This window comes from Lonchura striata, chromosome 15 (genome assembly GCF_050655825.1).
Source record: "Lonchura striata isolate lonStrDom1 chromosome 15, ASM5065582v1, whole genome shotgun sequence".
Classification (NCBI taxonomy): Eukaryota; Metazoa; Chordata; class Aves; order Passeriformes; family Estrildidae; genus Lonchura; species Lonchura striata.
Window position 1 is genome coordinate 10,364,971 of NC_140717.1, and position 20,377 is coordinate 10,385,347.

General features: G+C 43.5%; 1 protein-coding gene across 27 annotated transcripts in view; it reads right to left on the reverse strand.

The window, feature by feature from the left end:
• FBRSL1 (fibrosin like 1) overlaps positions 1-20,377 on the reverse strand; it is a 503,076-nt gene that overhangs the window by 342,968 nt on the left and 139,731 nt on the right. For 2 of the 27 annotated variants that reach the window (XM_085592732.1, XM_021544488.4), the window contains exon 1: positions 1-20,066. This exon is cut by the window's left edge and continues 21,771 nt beyond it. The exons of the other annotated variants lie outside the window; for them this stretch is intronic. The gene's annotated coding sequence lies outside the window, so the exon portion shown is untranslated. Of the gene's footprint in view, positions 20,067-20,377 lie in introns of those variants that run through there. 27 annotated transcript variants of the gene reach the window in all.

The following is a 20,377-nucleotide window of genomic DNA, read 5'->3' on the forward strand; positions in this document are numbered from 1 at the left end:
TACTGTGTTTTGTTGAGCAGGACTTCTTGCAGAATCACTTGTTTGTTTGTGTCATGTTTTACTGGAACATACGTTATTACCAACCATCTTTCCAACCCAGGAGAGGCTGTCATAAACATGCTTAAATCAAGACCAAAAGCAATTTAAGATCAAAGGGATTGTGTAATATTTGTGTAATAGTAGACTGGGGAGGAGGGGTATGAAAAAAATCAAACCCCAAAACCCAGAGATTGTTGCTTTTGAAGTAACAAAGAATGAACCCCAAATACGTCAAAAGCTGTACTGAAGTCAATAGGGCCAAGCCACAGTCATTCCCCAAATATTTTCTTCACCTGCTGCAGGGAAGAGACACATCAGGAGCAGAACTGTACAAGGCAGCTAAGTACAATGTTAACTGCTGAAGTGTGGGTTCCAGAATAAAATAAAAAATTTAAAGAAATAAAAAATAGGCCCTTTCCTTGGTTCGATACTTGGCCTTCAGGGCTTGTAACAGGATATTTAATTACATTATTCTGTATTATCTTTTCTATTATTTTGCAGAAGCTGTAACTGTTGATAACAGATACTTGAAGTTACACCACACATCAATCCCATTCTGTGTAAAGCCCAGCACCAAAACCTCTCCCAACATGAACACCAGCTGGCAAATCATTAACAATTTTGGGAAAAGAGGATGTTTCCCTGTTGGCTGTTAATCAGTAACAGGCCTGAACATATATCCAGTAGCAATCATCTTAAGAAAAATACATGAAATCTGCAATAAAGTGATGTTTGGCTGGCTTCCAAATCCTACATAGTCCACAGGCACCTTTTCTGCTGCTTTCGGCATGCTCTGAACCACACAGCACCACGTACTGTTGTCCTTACAAAAACCACCCAGAAAATCCTCACATCCACCAAATTCAGTTCACACACAAGACACACTAGGAATATCTAAGCTGACTATCCAGTAAGCTACTAGAAAGCCATGTGTCCATACCTGAATGATGGAATTCAAGCCAGTGAGGTAACAAGGAACAAACAGGTCCCAAACTCATGGCAGTAAGATGGGATTCCAATACAGACATATCTGTCAGCTGCATGGTCCCACAAACTGCTCTGTCATCATCACTGAGGGCACAGTATTGGCACTATGGCCAGAAGGAATTTTTATCACTACAGGCTTCTGAAGTGATAATAACAATAACAAATTTTGTGCAAGAACAATAAAAGAGTTTTTAGGAAATGCTCTAACACAATCTTCCGTCCCAAGGCCAATCCTCCTGCTTTGTTCTCCTTTTCCCTGAAAACATGGCTTAACCCACCAGCTGGCCAGTGGTGCAGACTGATCACAAGGAAAAATACACCTGACTCACAGCTCCTCCAGCACTGCAGCAGCCCAAAAACTTCAGCTGCTTCCGCCTACCAGCAGCTTCCCCAGCAAAGGGAGAATGAAGGGATTTTGCATCTCTCCACAGCCCTGAAAAGCTTCATGCCACTGCTGAGTTTTTGCTGAATAGACACCATGCCAGGAAGTCAGTGCCTGTGAGCTCCTGCTTGTTTTCAGGCCTGGCAGTGATGGATTGCATACAACCACAAGTTGGGCACAAACCAGCTGTCTATCTGTCTTTTCCAAACATCTTGCTCCAGTTTCTGTATTGTAGAGGTGCCAATGCCTTGTTTCAGGATGCCTACTGGATAAAAAGCACATATTTCTCTGAATATTTTACTGTCACACAGAGGGACTGGACTGTTTTTATTTATTTAAATGCTGTTGCTCCTTCCCCAGCACATTCCCCATAATAAAAATCTCTGTGTTCCCAGAGGCCTGGAGCTGAAATGACAAAGTGGACTACAGGTTTTCTCTGCACAGAAGCCCACAGGCAGATTCTGCTGTCACACCAGAAACCTGTGCCCCACACACCCCAACCCTCCTGCCAGGGCACCGTGTCTGGAAGTGCAGCACCTCGCGGTCCTGCTGTGTTTCCATCAGGGACTAGAGGGGCAAAAAGGAGAAACACAGCCAGCATGCTTCTCCTGGCCCTTCACACAAACACTAAAGGGCAAAGCACTGCAACAGCTTCCCAAAGAGTCTAAACCTGCCCTGTCCAAGGCTGTCTATCATGCTTTGTGGCGAGGCACACAGACACTGCATGTACAAGCACGCACACGAGTCTGCCTGCGATTCACTTACTGCAAAGGACGTCTGGGAGAAAGGGCTATAAACAGCACCTACCTTGGGAGGGGGAAACAAGAATCACTGCTTATTGAATTTAGGTTATCAACCACCAGGATTAAGCACTGAAAGTAGTTTGAAAACCCTTCCTGTTTTGTGGGAAAAGCTGTGGTACCACTACCATGTTGTCCTGCAAGGTCAGAACAATTCCCAGGGAACAGCCTGGATCTGGCTGCAGCACTGCCTACATAGCAAAAACAAATCCAAAACACAGATGAAAGATGTTTCCTTTCTTCTCTCCCTGAAGGGAAAAAAAAAAATCTCAAAAACATCCTTCTTAGGTTGAAAAGAAGATCACAGGGAGGAAAACATGTAGGAGTCCAGACGAACGATAGAGCTGTAGACCAGGGACTGCTGCATCTGCTCCAGCTACACACAGTTGTTTAAGAAAAGCATTATGAATTTCTTTCTCTCTCCTTAGATGTCTTGCCTGGATGCTTTAAAGCAGCCTCAGAGGAATGTGTTCTTGGGGCTGAATCCCATAGGAAATTATCCTTTGTGGTGGATGGTCTCCCCTTGGGGCCTGTCTGTGTGTTTTGCTTTCATGTAATCCTCCCACCTTGGTTCTCTAATGCAATGCTCTCCACATTATTATAGCTCTTTGATACTCTCAAATGGTACTTACTCAGGCTGTCATATTTTCAGCTCTCCCAGACTAGGTCTGACTGGCTTGGATGGCCTGTGGCTCATGCCATAAATATTAAGTCACCAAAAGATACCATGGAGTGTTTGTGTGCTAGAGGCAGACATCACATAGAAGAGAGCCTTCCAAGTGAGATGTGCTCTACAAGAACAACAGAAACCTCATTCTCACAGGGTTACTGACTAGCTTTTTGTCCTAGTTCCCTTTTCTTTCTACAACTTCTGCTCCAAGAAAGTTCAGCAGCTTACATGCAAATTTTTAAGATAGTTCCTGTATTTTAGTTCAGTTTTACCAACAGCCCAGCAGGTCCAGCACCCTGACCCGCAGACAGGACTCCCTCTACACTGCCTACCACTGAAGCTTTCTCAGAAGGCACAAATCTTCACTGCCACTACTGCTCTCATTTGCACAGAGCATGGGTTTGTGGTTTCCTTTCCAGTTCCTCTGCATCACTCAACCTCAGTGCTCGGTTTACATCACCTTTGTTGTCTCCCTGATGTACCACGGGAATTTAACCATACAGCAAGCTTCCACTTGGAGCGTTCTCTTTTCTTCATTCTGGCATGAATTTACACCCTGACAAGTTAGATCTTTAATATCCCTCCTACACACACGCAGAGAGACAACTTCAGAGCCTCCCCCGCTCCCACAGCGGATACCCTTAAACACATGAATCAACGTTTACCCGCAGTTTTCCTACAGTGCTATCTAACTACCAGCAGTTATCGCCCATGTGTAGGAACAAACTCAAATACCACTGCATGGCTGACTGCTCTCCTGTGGTTTCACTCTTGAAAGTTATCTCCACTCGTACTGCAGGCTCAGGAACAGGGAGGAAATGCAGTCCACCAGAGCAGCTGACAACGGGGCTGGGGTCTGCCTCCAACCCTCCCCTGAATCCAGCCCCACCGCAAGCCTCAGCCTGAGCTTTTCCATCTGCAACACTGCAATAAAGAACTTTTCTGCAGAAGACTAAGAAATTGATGGCAAAAGGTAATTTTTGTAGCTACTTGATTATTACCAGGACTTATGTTCTGCATTCAAGCTTCAAGGTTTTCATCTAATGCAGGGCAGTATTTCACAAACACAAGGTTGATAAACTTCATGGCATACGTGAAGAGGTGACAGTAACCATGCTTATTAATGACATTTACCCTTAAATTTTGAAGGCTTCTCTAAGGAAGAAACTCAATCTTGCCAAAAAGAAACTCTGATCACATCCCAATTAAATTGGCCCACTGCTATATAAGCTTCACAGTCACAGATACATTAGTTTCTAGCCTGAATTGTTCTAGCATTAAAAGATGAAGAGATTAAATACCAGGTCCCTACATCACTGCTCACCCTGCCACCTCCCTCATTATATTATGTATTCTAAGATATAATAATTCTTGCTTTATTAATTAGATTTTTTAAAAATTAAATAGTAGAACAATCCACAGCAATAGGGGTTAAGCAAAACCCTTTTTGTTTTTCCCTCTCTCCCTTCCCTAAGGAGGGCTGATACAAAGGAGAAATGGCTCAGTTCCCTTTACCAGATCTGTCCTGAGCTGGTGCTCAAGCCCTGTGGTGTGGCAGCCATCCTCGAGCCTGCTCCAAGAACAGCAGCACAGCAATTCTGCTTTGTCTTACTGTCAACTCTGTTGAAAAGCAGCAAAGTAGGAAGGTTTTGCTTCATTCTCCACTGCACAGCAATAAATTGACATAGCACAGCTGCAGTCTGCTCAAGCTGAAGGAAGGAAGAAAACAATTTGGGGCTCACATCTGTGCAGTAACTATTAAGAGAAGCCAGCCATCTCTGTTCCACCAAAGAACTGACCCAGCTATGCAGTTCACTTCTGCTGATGACATTAGGTTTAGGAAATGCTCAGCATGTTTATTTTGCAAACAGCCTTTTGCTTAGAAATTACAAAAGAATCAGAAGTGCCACTTGCTGTTAGACAACATTATAATGCAAAATGAAGCACAACCATTGTGACAGGAGAACACAGTCATTAACTCAAGAGAGTTGGCAGTCTTCTGATATTTAGTAGATTTTTCTCAAATTCAACACCCTGGAGTCTTGCAATCTGAAAATCTAAATATTCTTCCTTTCATAAAGCCTTTTAAGCAGCCCGCATAACTGCAGGATTTGAAAGTTATGTACCTAAATGGCAAGTATATAGATTAAAATATTTTATGCTGAAGTATCATCTATTTTCAGGATAATATTATGATTCTGAACATTTGGTAACGCTGAACAAGCAGTATACAGGACTTCCTTATCTCTAGATCAAAACCCAAATCTTCCACTGGTTTATCTTTTTAAGACAGTTTATGACTCCTTACAAAACAAAGACACAGGAATTCTCAAAGCCATGGGCCTAACTTCCATTTTTGTTAGAGCTGCACAATTGTGATGACTTGCCAACAGTTGTGATTGATCTTTGAATAATGCAGAAATCATGATCAACTAATTCTTACATGATAAAATGGTCTTTTAAACTTTTTTAATCCATCTCTGATCAGAAAATACCTCTGCACTTTGAGGATATTCACATGGGGTTTGTCTGTGTTACTGTAAAAGCACCCAGCAGTATTCTTGAAAAACTCCCTGTCTGGAAAATGCATTTTCCAAATAGGGCCCCTGAGAGGAACACAGATGGATCTGTGCAAAATCTGGTACTTCTATAAGAAGCCAAATAGGACATGTCAAGTGGCAGAGGAACAAACGGAGATGGTCACATCCTTTTAGGTGCACCAGCTAAAAACCACTGAAGACAACACAGGACTGGCAATCGCTTACTGTCTTCATGCATCACTTATCCTAAGAACACAAGAACAGTCAAAGAAAAAAGAAATCAAAAGATAAATAATCCAAGAGTTACTAGCTTGTCAGGTATTTGGAGTGCCCACCCTTCCCAGTGATATCCTGGGTTTTATGCAGCATATGGAATATCCTCCCTGGCCAGGCCACTGACGGGAAACATCAGCAAATCGCCAGGGCTGAGAGGAATGAAACTTAATGATGAATGGGGGAAAAGTCCAGAATATTGACTCTGGCTTCCTTCTGCCTTGCCCAGCACAGCGATAGTGCCTCAGCCCTGTTAGTGCTGCTGGCTCTAATTAGATCTGCACGGCTGGAGTGGAACGTATCACGGTTAAGAAAAAAAAATTACCCTCTGAACCCAATAGTACATATCCAAAGGAACTATTCATTTAAACTTCAACTTAAATACATATTTATCTTTGTGCTCTGAAGTCCAATATACCTCATTTTCAATTTAACCTCTCCTCTTTCATGCTTTGTAGAAGGTGTACAAGATCATTTATGCAGAGACTTAATATTTATAAAAAATTCAAGCAACTGGAAGCGCCAACATTTCAAAGGGTCAGCAATCAATGCACACAGCCCCCACTGCCCTTCCAGCTGGAGAGATACAGACACAAACTGCCAAGTGCATGTCAGGAGAGGTTCTGGATTTCAGATCCCTGGCATGGCAAGAGGAGGGAGAGCTGCAAAGAGGAGAGCACAGGTCAGACCCTCGGGCAATGTAATCTGTAAAAAATACCTCCTCTGACTGCAACCAGCTTGCAGTCAGTCTCCAGCACTCACTGGAGTCACTGGGGCAGCCTGCAAGGCAAAGCAGCTCTCAGGAGGAGGGGGCAGACGGGAAGCCATGGTGGGGAAATCCGGCATTCCAAGCTGGGAGCGGGATGGAGACCTGCCCTGCTCTGCTTCCCTGGAGCTCCACCTCAACCTGCTGATCTGTGCCACACTGCACTTCCCTTCCCAAGAAGTCCTGCTCACCAGGGAGAGCACAGATCAGCATGTGTCAGGCTGATGGACCTATCCCCTCCTACTTTTTTTATTTTAGGGTAAATCAGGGGTCCATCATCCAGAGATATCTTCCAAGTATAGACAAAAAAGCCTACATATCTGGCAGGCTGCGTTCAGCCCACGGGTGCAGTTGGAAAGTCACCACCTCTCCTCTACTAAGCAGCACTGAGTAATTCAAAGCAAAAGCCCAGCGTGAAAGCCCCACACAAAGTACTCTCAAAACCTTCATTTTCCCAAGCTTGATTTTACAGCACTTTGACAAGGCCCAGAGAATGAACCTTTCATCCACCAATATCCACCATTTACATTATTCTGTAATCTGACATGCATTTTAATAGCTTTGTATTAGGGATGTTCTGAAGGGAGTCTGAAAGTCAAATTCCTACTCCTAGCACATGGAAGGTTAGAGTGGTTCTTTTTATAGGCTATGCCAGTGTCAGCAACATGGAATATGTAATGGCCACAAAATGTCAACCTACAACTCCTGTGTGTAATAGGAAGGTGTTATGCCTGGCTTTAGACACAGAACAGTTGGGAGTGAAGTACCTTAAATAAACTGCTGAAGGTCATATGTTGATCTAGAGATGACCCATACACCTTCTGCACCTCACTCCAGAAACCACCTTTCCTTCTTGCTATGATTAAGGGGATTTTCATGTAGTATAAATCAGAGTGAAATATTTCTTTCCAGTGGAAAGGCCCCAAAAGTACAGGTATACATAAACATCAACTTTTAATCATTTCAAGAAGCCTTGTTCGGAGGTAATGTTGTAGCCACTTACAGTAGCAAGACACAGTATAAATATGTAGTAGAACAAAATTACTTAATTAGGGAGGAAAGCAGCACATGAAATTCAGAGTGCCTGCCTCAAAATTAAAGATAAAACCATTTCAGTTTGACAAACAGTACTAGATTTGTACTTTAGCAGAAGGTTTCTTTATTTCTCTGCATTCTCTCCTTCATTCTTTCTCCTTCCTATCCCACTCCAAGTATTTTTTCTGTACAGATATCCCCAGAGAGCTGTAAACTCTTAGTGAAAGGCCAACAAAAAATTTGGAGCAAATACAACCTGAGATTTCAAATACAAATTACAAATATTAATATGTAACAGCATTTCCTTTTCTTGTTTGGATTTACACTGAGTAGAAATCCATTCCGAACTGAATGGAGCCGAACAGGTTCTCAGTGCCATGTGTGACACCAGTAAGTTAATAAAAGACAGTAAATTTACAAAGCTTATATGCAATACTTGACCCTAAAGGTCTTTTCCAATGTGAGTGTTCCTGTAAGTAAAAAAAAAATCAAAGCAATATGCCCAGTTTGTCTGAGGAACTGCCTGCCCCAAAAGCCACCTGTGCCAGGGCTGGGTGTGCAGCACTCCAGAGCGGTGGCACAGCAGCACTCTGGCAGCCCAGAGCTTACTGAAGCTTTGCAGATGGGAGATAAGCATTTGTATTTCACTCAGATGTAGATTATGAGCCAGGGAAAAGAAAGCTTAAAAGGTGAACGGCTTCTTTTGGCATTAGCAGAAATCTCTGTATAGTCTCCAAAGAAAGCCGACAGCGAGGTCAAGCTACAGTATGGGAATTCTATAGTCAATAAAAAGCCCTGTTTTTTAAGCTCTGAGTCAGAAAAATTCAATGTGGATGACCACTTATTGAAAGGGTCATCATCCAACAGAGAGAAAATTGCTAGAGCAACAAAGAGCCCGGAAGTATTGCTCAGTTTATAGAAACCACAGAGAAGGACAAATTCTAAATCCATCTCCTCCTAGTATTAATCCAGTTTGCTTCCAAGGATCAATCTATCCAATAGAAACCGCATTGTGATGGTGCAATCAAGTTCCTTCTCCAAAATCTGAACTTGAACTATAAAACAAAACTGTCTTATGACTGCATGCTGACATTTACATATTTATTTAGCACTGAAAGCACAGCTCCAGCACTGCATTAACAACCAAGAAGGACAGATGGGGGTTCTTGTCCCACTTTTGGGGTTTCTTTTCTATTTGCCTCCATAGAGCTACTTTTGCTATTCTCCAGGTGACTGCATGGTGTGTTGGCATTCTCAGGATATTTACAGAAACAGAGCTGAGGAAGACCACTTAGAGATCTCCTGGGGCCCTGAGGACTTCCCTCTCAGGAAGGAGTTTCAATGCACCTGTGTATTGACTGTGCCCATGAGGCTACACCTGCACCTGCCCTGCTGGAGAAACATTGATCCTAGAACTGCACTGACCTTGCCCAGGCACTCTCCTACCAAGAACATCAAAGCCACACCTGAATAGGCTCCTCATGGAACCTGCAGCAGGACTTTCCATGCATTAAATGACTCACTGTGAAACAAAGCCAGCTCAACTTGTCTTGTAGCAAAATGTCCCACTGCAGTGAAAGAAAAACCTCTTGTACCTGAAGGCAGAGATCCCTCCCCCAAAAGAGCAGCTTTCTGTAATTGCCCCCCTTTCTGATTCTCATTCTCAAACCAGTTATATCCTTCTGCTCCTCACTTGCTCACACTCGTGCTCCCAAAGCAAGGAATTTGCTTTGCTAATTAGTGCCATTAGGGAAGTTGGGGAACATGAAGCACAGATTAAAAAATGGTTCAGGCTGGGTTCTTAGCACTTCACCCTTGTGATATAGCCGTGTTGTAAGCTCTGCACTGAACAGCACTTGACTCAGCCTCAGTTTGCAGCAGAGAGAAATTAATTGCAATCTAATAGGATTCAAATTGGTACAAGGGATGCCATCATTACGGGACAAGACAGAGTAAAACCGCAGTACATTAGCAGCCAGCAAACGGCTCCGGTCAATGCAGTGGAACAGGCAACTCCATGCCTCAGACATGATGAATTGATACCTCAATAATTGTAATTTATTAGTCAGTGCTGCTGAACTGGCATACGGACCAGGTGGGAACGTGCTGAACCTACGCGGTGTTTGCGGAAGGAACAACATTCCTTTTGCAAGGTCTAACTTGAAATAATTTTACACTGAAGTGAAGATGTGTCACGGCTTAATTCAAGCAGCAGTTATGTGTACTGAAGGATGAAAGTGTAAATCAGCAGCAGACTGGGAAGCAGAAGGCTCCTGATATCAAATGTCAGTGAGTTGCTCCCTTGCTTTGCAGCCTTTGACAAGTCATTTGAACCTCTGGTGCTTCAGCAAAGGCAGGTACAGCACTGGGTAAAGAGAAGATTCCTATCACAGGCCACATTCATCCTCTGTGCTTGGATCTGGGCTAACTGCAGTTCTTTCCTGACTGTATTTACAACTGACACTGGAGTGAGTACGAGACTGGCCCATGGATATTGAAAGTCATGTGTGACAAACAGGCTTTGTGTAATGAATTAGGTTAAGCTGCAAGAGTAAACCTGACAGACATGCACATGCATTGGCAGCCACACAAAGCCCAACTGTCCCACTTCCACATGAGCAGCTCCACGGGAACACGTATGAAGCAAAGCCAAGGCTGGGCTGTGGCATGGATGAATGCACCCCAGATTTCCTTCCAGGTAGCACACATGAGGTAGCAGAGCCCAAGGCAGCCCAGGTTAACAAGCTGGGATCCCCATGGGCCTGCATTCCTGCCTCTCCTCTCTGCTGAAGCCTATGCCACTGAATACTCATTACTTGTTGCTAAATGAGGCAATCATTCCCATGCCCAGGAATGCCACACTCCCCATGGATTTTGCTGGGCAGGCAGAATTTTAAGAATTTGGAATATTTTCCCGTTAGTTTCAGCAAACAGAATGTCAGCCACCAACACCGGAGGTGCCAACACAACCCACCAGCAGCTGCTATTTCCCTCCCATCTTCTGGTAGGAAAAATCTTTTGGATGCCAAACCCCCTGAAGCACAGATCTGCCACCTTCACACACCCAGTTAGACCTTGACAACTCCTTCTGCCACTTCCTACCTGAGGTCAGTGAGGAAAAGCAAAGGGCTCCTGCACTCACTGCAGGAGGACCAGAAGACCACATGAGAGATGGAGGTCTGGGTCTCTGAGCTAAGGGCAGCACATAAACAAATGACACTTCTGGGAAGAATAAAATAAATGGAATAACACTGAATTGTAGAAATATTTTTTTTCTTGGCAAGGCTGTTTAGCTCACTGGAATTAGCTCTATGTAGATTTGTACATTTCATATTCTAAGCTCACTCTAATCAAGTAGGGCTATTTCAGAGCATTAGATACCTTGAGCCCTATTTTAAGCTTCCTTAACTGGGTCTATTCCATCCTAAAGCTACCCAAGAACCAGTTACCAAGGACAGAAAACCACTAAATTACATGTTCAGTACCTCTAACCAGCTCTTCACCCCAGAAGACTTTTAGAGAGTATATAATTAAGAAAAAGAAAATGGTTCGGTTTAAAATCTGGCTCAGCGAGTTTGCTATCAAGATCCTTGCCTGGGTTTGTACTGTGGAAACACCCTCAGTACTCACACCTAGTTCTCAATCATGAGATGATGATTAATACCAGCATTAGATCATCCTAGGCAACTGCCAGAGCTTTCTACAAAGTTCTTGCTGGATTAAATCATTGAGTGGTGCTCAGCACCTCTAAGCAAGTCCTTGAAATCTGATGCTGGCATCCATCCTGGACACCTGACCTGGCACATTCATCTGGCATGATGCAGAAATACTGACTTGGATGGAGTCACTTCTCTCATGTCCTCCATCTGAACCAGCTTGCTGTGCTCTGAGTCAGCTCTGAGCTGACGTGCCAGGGCTGTTTCCAAATCCAGACAAGTCTATGGATGATGAGGCTCCACAGCTTAAGGTTGGTCCCTTACATCCTGCAAGACCCAGACTCCTACAGCATTGACCTCCTCTATATTCCTTCTTCAGGTTGAAAAAAAATAGTGTTGTATTTTCCTGTATGCTAATACAATAATCATCATGCTCCCTGCTACTTTTCTTCTGTGTATTGCAAGCATTTAAAAAATAAAGTAAAAATATTTTCTCCCCATTACAAATAAGCAGCCACACAAAGGATGGCTAAAGCAATTAATCCTCTTGCCCAATAATCTAGCAGCACAACCGGGTAGCGGAAATCCTTTAAACTCAACAACTTTACCAACTAGCACTACTGGCAAGAATACAGCCTCTCCTCCTCTCCCAGAGTTATTTTTTGAGGAGAACAAAGAGAAGAGGTTTTAAAATTATGTGCCTGCAGAGTCTGAAAACATTAATAAACCCCAACTCAGACACCAAGTACCATCATGCTAGAGATCAAGATTCATGTTCAATACAGAAATAAAAATATCACGTACAAGTTAATCACTTACAGAGTGATTACTAGGTGAAGGACATTATCTGATGGTGAAAAAGAATGTATCATTGCTTAATTTTTATTGTAACATAAATAGTTCAGCACTGGAAACAGCTCATTTTTTGGATAGGTAGAAAGAAAAGATTGACTTCTGATTAAACCTTAATTCTGTCAGAACAAGCTCCAAGTCAACAAGTGTGTCAATACCTAACTAGGAATTAACTAAGAGCTCCCATTTGTGTAGTTGTATTAACAGCCTTTGCTGCAGGAAATGGAAAAGCCCTTTTGAGCAGATGCACCTCAGGCCAGGACAGCTCATCTCCACAGGTCTCTGAACAGCAGGACACACCTGATCAATGTGGGCCACACAGTGCTGAGGGCTGCAAAGATCCTCTCCTTTTATACATCCTGCAAATGAACACAGCTGAAGCAGTAGAAATTCCTCTTCTTGCCTATGCAATTACAGACATTCTGCCAAAATAAATAAATAATAACCATTAGGAAATGAGCACATGACACCACAGAAGGAAGCCTCTGGAATTATTAGAAATCCTATTTTGAGTCTCATTAATGGAGCACAACAAACATCTTAAAACAGCTTTTACGTTTTATGTGCCTGGATCTATTGAAGTAGAGAAAGGCATTTATTCTAGTGAAAGATGTCAGAATGTGAAATTAGAAATCAGAATAAACTCGATATGTGGGATTTATGTAAATGATGAAGTGAACAAGGGGCACATTGCATCAACAAGTCACTGGGATTTAGGCTCTCAACTAACTGAATCCTTATGGGGGCGATTTCAGCCCCATCCAGCCTGGACTTGGACACTTCCAGGGATGGGGCAGCCACAACTCCTCTGAGCAGTCTGAGCCAGGGCCTCCCCACCCTCTCAGGGAAGAAACTCCCAACATAGTTTACCCTTTCCTGTATATTTTATTCACAGGAAGAACACATAGGTGAGTTCAGACTTCACAAGCACCTAATCTGAAGCCACTGAAATACTCTCATAGAAAAATAATCATTTGTGATGACCAGATACCATGGGACTGTAAATAAATTCCTATTTTTAAAGTACACTGGCAGGTCAGTAAATGCTGAGATCCAGAGTGGTGGTAATTGTATAACTGGAGAAAAAGTAAGAAAAATATTCAAGCAATTCAAGCAGCTAGGACTCAAAAGCTGCAGAAATAAAAATGGGTTTTTGCAGTAGTTTTTACAAAGCTATGTGATAGTTGGATGAACACAAAGCACTATAAAGATAGCCAATTCCTGAAAAATAGTCTTTCCCTGTTTCTTGGGTCAGTGAAGCCTCTACTAACTACCAAAATATCTGCTTTTGGCTCTGCCTTAGGCTTATGCCTATTTGAGGTGACCCAGGCTTATCAGACAACAATGCAGTTCCTACTAAATAACACACACACAAAAAAACCCCACTAACACCAACAGAAAAACCCACCACAAAACATGCTACTGTTTTGTTTTTTTCTCTGGGACAATGCAGACTTTATTACATCTGCTATTACAACGTGCCTATAACAATGTTCTCTAACAAGCAGCCCTAAGGTCAAATATGTTCCTTGATCAATTTACTAGAGGTCCCTGGTGCTGCTGCTGTGGGTAGACTGTCTGGGGAAAAAAAATAATCCCTTTATTCCTTTGCTTCACTATAAGGAAAAAAAAAAAAAGCTGTCACAAAGACATTTTTCTTCTCCCTCTGCTCTTGACAAGTCAGGTAAACAGGGAGGAAATACCCAGCTGTAAGAGACCAGCATTTGTAGAGGCATATAAAACCACACTGTTTATTTATCGAGCTACTCAAAGCAGCAGGATGATTCAGAACAAGGCTATGGGGATTTGGAAGATGTCTTAGCAAAACACCTGCAGTACTTTGCATGAGGATAAATAAAAGGCACTCTGGATGTGAGAGTGGCGTGGTCATCTTCATACAGGAATTTAACAGTTCAGTACATTGCTACAGCCAAATAACTCTGACAAGCAACAGCACTAATTCACAGATGCTCTGAGCAGTGCAGTCATCACATTAACCCTCTCCTAGTTTTGTCAGTAAAGCTCTGACTGTAGGTCTGGTTTTGCTCAACACATCAGTATCAACCAATAGGCAATAACTCTACCCAGAAAAGCAGATTTGACACTGGCAAACTTGCTGCAGAAATCACTTCAGGCTTGCATCAAGCAGCAGGAAAAGAGTTAATCTCACTGGCCACAATGCTGAGTACCACTCTTACTCATGCCTGACTGCATGACTTTTGTTTCATATGTTGTGATTTATTTCTTTTCATTCTGTGTGAGGGTTTTAGTCACACACTGGTACCAACATTACTGGGAACCAAACCATTCAGCCCCCCAACCTGGAGTGAGCCTGGAGCTCTGATGATTTGTGGGTGGTTCTAGGTCTTTGCTTGTTCCCTATGGCTGATTCCCATCACTTCTGAACAAACACGTTAATTCCTGCAAACAGCCCCTTTAAAAGGCATCCCCCTCAAAAGAAAAAAAAAAAAAAAAACCCTTTGCTAATGGCCTGTAATGGGTCTAAATAAAGCCTGAGCTGTTCCTTACTCATGCATAACTTCATTGCTTCTATTCCCTTCACACCCTGCCCGGTTGGCATAATTTGCAGAAGGGTTTTAGCATGGACAATTGAAACACCCACATGCTGCCTGAACTAAAAAGCTTAATCCTAGAGCCCCTTTCTTCCTGTGTGATAGCTAAACGTGGCTTTTCTTTTCATTACACCGGTCCCATCTGCACAGTCAGTTTCAAGCCATGAAGAGTGAACTCCAACCATATCCCCACACAGATTAGGACAGCATCTCACCCACCACAATGGCTGGAGAAGGTTTAAAATCTGGCAGAACTCCAACCTTCACATTTCATATGGCCAGAATAGAATTCCCCCTAAAATAGCAGACTCCAGGGGTGTAAAAACCCCTAAGTCACCACATCTGGTAATTAATCAGCACACACCTTGGTGCACTCAAAATCAGGACATTGACAAAGGATGAGCAGGGGCCACAGAGGAAAGTTGGCAGCTTCTTCCAAGACCATGCACTGCCACTCGGGTGCCTTGCCCTGAAACCATTTTAATCCATCTTTCTCTTTAAGCAGAGACAGCACTGCCACTGACGATGACACGACAGTGACAAAGGAGGGCTGAAATTCAGACCCAAATTGTTATTCCCCTCAGCTAGGCAGTTATGCACAAGAAACACTGCTTGTAAACACTTCTTTGTCAAACACTCAATTACAAGCTGCTTTATGAACAAAATGAGGCAGTAGCAAGGAAAGAGAGATAAAAATGGAGAAGCAATCTCCAGTGGCTCCCAGCCATCACACCACCACGGCACAGGAACGTTCCAGGTGACACTGCCAGCCCCTCTGACAGAGGGCATGGACACATGGTGGGAAAAACCAAATCCAGCTCTGCAGAATGGGGTTTGGGTTTTGAGGACCTCAGCTTTGTTCAGCTGTTATTTCCTATGCAGTAAAGAAAGAATAACTGCTTTATTTTTCTATCGCTGCTTTTTGCAGTCTGAACCAGGAAGAAAAGGAGCACATGTACAAATTTGGAACAAGTTCAAAGCACTCAGTTCAGGTAACACAATATGAATGACTCTTTTTGTTATCCCCATTTACACCTTTATACACCGAAATTGCTCCACAGGAGCTAAAAAGTAACTGGAAACTGGAACATCCATTGTTTTCATGTTAAAGCTGCAGATGCACTCCACAATGTCCAGCTGAGCTACCTCCAGCTCCAATCCTAAAAGGACTGAAGCTCTAAGTCCAAAGAGATATTTCTGACTGACACTACAGCCAATAAATGTCAAGTCAAATTATAAAATGTTGCCCTATGATCACTTGAAAGTTTTGAGAACCAGCAGAAAAACAACTTTGTGAGATCTAGTACTACTTTGCAAGAGGTTGAAATGTTCCAGCATCACAGGGCTGGTCATCATGGCACTGTTATTCAAACTGCCCTGGACAACACCCCCTGCTTGATCCATTACCTGGTCCCTGGATTCTTTTAGCAGTATTATTGCACTGGAAAATATTTCCCCTGGAGAGAGTTTTTTCCTTGTTTTTACTATTCAGTTCAATGAGTCAAGCCGAGCTGTAAGAGGAAATGTCAGAGAGCAAGTGAAACCCATTGCTAATCTTCATCTTCAGCTGGCAATGGATCTGCAGATGAAGGAAGAATCAAACTGTGCTCCTCTCCCTAGAGCTGAACTAAAAACCTTTAACCAGAAGAAAGCAGAATGGGGAAGAAAAGGTGATGATAAAGGATTTGGTTTGAAGTTTAAAAACCTGCACTTATTTACACAATTAACTTTAGAGACCAACATTCAGAATCCAGCAGCTACCCAAAGAATACTTTGCTTTGTAATCTCAACAATTCCAACTGCAGAAAAAAGCAAAATTGAAAGAAAGCTACCAGAAAGAAAAAAAAATACCAACTTTTGCATATAACGATAACAAGACTTTACAAGTATAATTCCTAAAATGAACACATAAAACCTTGCTAGGATTTTTTAAAATAAATTAATTTCAAGGCTAAACTTCAGAAAAAAATTTAGAATCAACTTAGAGTGCTAATAGCTGGAAAAAACTACATACAGACACAATATATTTCACCTCTTAAAAGATACATTCCCAGCTACACCCTAGGACTCTCCCAACCAGTAAGTTTGGAAGAGCTTTAAATCACAATCCCCTGCTGGCTTTATTCGATTTTCATGTTTCTTTAAGACAAAACATTAGGGAAAATAGACTGATTCTGCTAAAACAATCGTGCAATGGCATTCACCTGAATAGCCACTAATAACCTTGCTCGAAGGAATAATGCAAGTGCTTATTTTACCTAAGAGATGCCTTCTAACAGCTCGTGTAAACCATCCATCAGGCAGAAGTATGAAAATTATCTCCCTTAAGAATCCACCCAGACAGAGGCTGAGGGATGTGGGTAACACTGCCCGAGGCTGCATTTGGGAGGGGAGAGGACTGGGAGGTGGAACACAGCATCAGCTTCCGTAGGCTTCCACAAGGAAAGCCAAGTCAGCTGGACCAGTGCCACTGAATGACTTCAGGCAAGGACTGGCAGCTGCCAAAGCAATCCTGCTCCAGCTCCTGGCACACTGGGCATCCCAGCAGCCTCCTGCAGAAGCTGAGATCCACGGCCAGCAGTCAGCAGGGACAAGTTCTGCATGAGGAAAGCAGCAGTACCTCATGAAAAAGGTATTTACCCTGCCTCAGCCACATGTGACATTGGGATGAAATTTTGTTTGTTTAAAATCAGCTCAGATTTAGACTGGTGTGGCGCAGATGGTTTAGTCATCATTACTGATAAGTGTGCTAGGAGAAGAATATTGGCTGTCTGCATCACCACCAATGTGCTTATTTCACACCAATAAAAATACCTGTGATCATCCCAAAGATCATGCAGACATGTGGTGCAAGCAGAGGAACAGAGGCCACAGTTAGGTAACAGATCCCAGCCTTTTCTGCAAAGTTAGCTAAAATATTGGGCAGCTAGCACTTAAATCAAGGTGAAGTAACCTTTTAGATGCTTCTTGTCCAAATTGGAAAAACAACCTCCAAAAAGACTGTGGCATCTTTAGGGTCCTAGCCCCTCCTGCAGCATTCTCACTGAACCTGGGAATAATGTCTCTACATATCTCACAGGACACCTGGAACATGTCCTATCTCACAGCTATGGAAAGATGTACAATAAAAACCTCCAGCCAGGGCTCTGAATCTATTCAAATAGCTCACACTACTCCATTTTTCAACTTGCTAAAATCACAAGATCCAACAGAAGAGCTTTATCTTGGTACCGTCTCCAAAAAAAAAAAAAAAAAATATATATATATATATCTAAAACAAAGTGAGAGGAAGGAAGGAGGAAAAGAAAGAGGACTTAGTGCATTGTGTCAACCACTCATATTCAACAGAGAAAAAGAAACGAGTGGTTATAGCTTCCTGAAAATTACTTCATGTAATTAAATTCCTTTCTCTAAATTACAGACCATTTAGCTCGTCTTTTATAACAATGTAACCAGTGACCACCAACAACCTTTTTTATAGCATCTAATGCCACATAAGTTGTTAGCAATGAAATTTCCTTTTTATTTCTCCCTTTCAAAAGAAGCTGCTGTAATGAGATTCATTCACAACTACTTACAGACTGTCACCGAGAAGAGAGGATCGCCTTGTTTCCCTTTATTCTGCTCCTCTCTGAGGCTATATTTAAGCAAATGTGACCTAAAGTCGTTATCAGTCATCTCAATGCAGGCAGAGAAGTTAAAGGTGACCAGCAAGAGTTTTAAAACATGGATCTTATAACTGGTTTGATTCCCCACACACATACAACATCACTTCCTAATGCTGCACCAGCATGGCTTAACTATCTTCCTACCACTTGAGTTTTCTGGCCTGTCTTAACTTTGAAACCACCAGGACCATCAGGTCAAGACCTGTTTGCAAGCCCTGTTTGCTGGGGACGAGTCCTGCCCGATGGGAGCTGCTCTGGGTGGCTTCCTCTGGACTGCCCTCCTTAGGAAATCCCTACAATGTGTAACTCCAGTTCCAGAGCTGCAGCTCCATGGGGAGCCCCTGGAGTCACTGCAGACAGCCCAGCACAGGCAGCACTGGTGCATCCAGTGCTTTGTCACCAATGCTCCCCAAATCGACTCCAACACGTCCTGAAAAGTGCCAGCAGCCATCTGCAGGCCTGACCACCCTGCTGCTGGGAGAGGTTGAAATGGAGGTGAGTGGGGACAGACAGGAATTTTGGAATAGAGGAAAAGCAGAGACAAAGAAAGCAGAAGGCAGTGCTGCAGGCAAAGCCTTGGGGTGTAGCTGTGAACACAGCAGGGCTGATGTGTAACAGCAGCAGTCTGATCCTCAAACACACAGGAGGGAGCAGAGTGCACTCACTGCATCCCTGCATCCCCATCCCCACAGCCCCCCTGCTCTGACACCAGGAACAAATCAAGAAAAAGCCCATGGCAGTAAATGCTGGCCAGGTGAGCCAGCCCTGCCCAGCCCACACAGGCAGCTGAGCCTCTCTAAAAGAATCTAAAAGAGCTCTAAAGAGCTCTACCAAAGCAGAGGAAAGTGAGGCACATGGAGCAGCCACACTGGCAAGGGAGGGTCAGCTACAAAAGGGGAACCCACTGGTCCAAGGAAGCGTTTCACTATTCAGTGAACAAGGCAAAGCCACATTCTTTACATATCACACTTCCAGCAGCCAAAACATGCTTTACCTCACTGTTTAGAAAATATTATTTGCAGTGTAGTAAAATCCAGCATATGCTTCTGTTTCATTCTTCAGCATTAGTCTAAAAACAGTTGGACACCCCACAATTCTAATGAGCATGATCTCTTCAATTTATGTTTCCCTACCAGAACTGCAGAGGGTTTTGAAATACATTTTTTCTGGCTTAAGCAAAGGCCGCCTCCTGTCACAGTTCCCAGAGGGTTTATGGCACTGTTTTGCACTACTCCAGAAGCAGTGTGTTACAGAAATCTGTTATGGAAGCCGTGCTGTAGCTCTCCAAAGGTGGCTGCAATCCCATGATGAAGTTACCTGTGCCACAGCTATAATGCAGACTTTAATGGCTTAGGGTTGGTACAGCATTTTAAATTAACTACACACTCTGCAAAGTTCTCCCTCTGCTGCAGAGCAGGCTCTGCAGCCACTTCAAGAATCTTGATGAATTCTTGGATAAATTTAGCAAAAACAACAGCACTTCTTTGTAATAGCAGGGTTTCATTTGGGAAATAAACATCCACTTTTTATTTACAAAGGATTTTTCCTCCTCCTGCCACTGCTGTGCTATGCCCACTGCTTCCCTCTACTTTGATCCAAAAAACAGAATACCAAGTGCCTAACCAGGACTTAAAGCAGATTTTTAAATTAGTTCCTGACAGTGCAAACAGATTGCTATTGATTGAAATGAGGCTGATTTTTAGGCCTTGGATTAGCAAACCTAATGCCTGGATGCTGTGCTGCCCATTTCAGCGCTTTGCGCCGCTGCTCCCCAGCGGCTTCCCCGGCAGCTGTGCAGCCTCTGCGGCTGCAGAGCAGCAGAGAGAGCAGGGCAGGGCCATCTGCGGCTGCCTGCAGCCCTGCTCAGCCTCCTCCCAAATCCCCAGGGCAGCACCTGCCCTGCACCCTCAGCAGGAGCTTTGGAGCAGCCAGGCTGCTCGGGAGGTCAGAGGGAGTTGGTGTTTGGGAAGGCTTTGCTGGACGCAGCACCACAGCTCACCGAGCCGGGGACCTCCACTCCAGCACGGCTGCTCTGGGTGGAAGCAGAGCCCTGGGGAAGCCAAAGCCTGGCTCTCCTCCCCAGCAGCCCGGCCAAAGTCTGGACAGAGGCTCCACACAGGTAATGGCACCACCTTA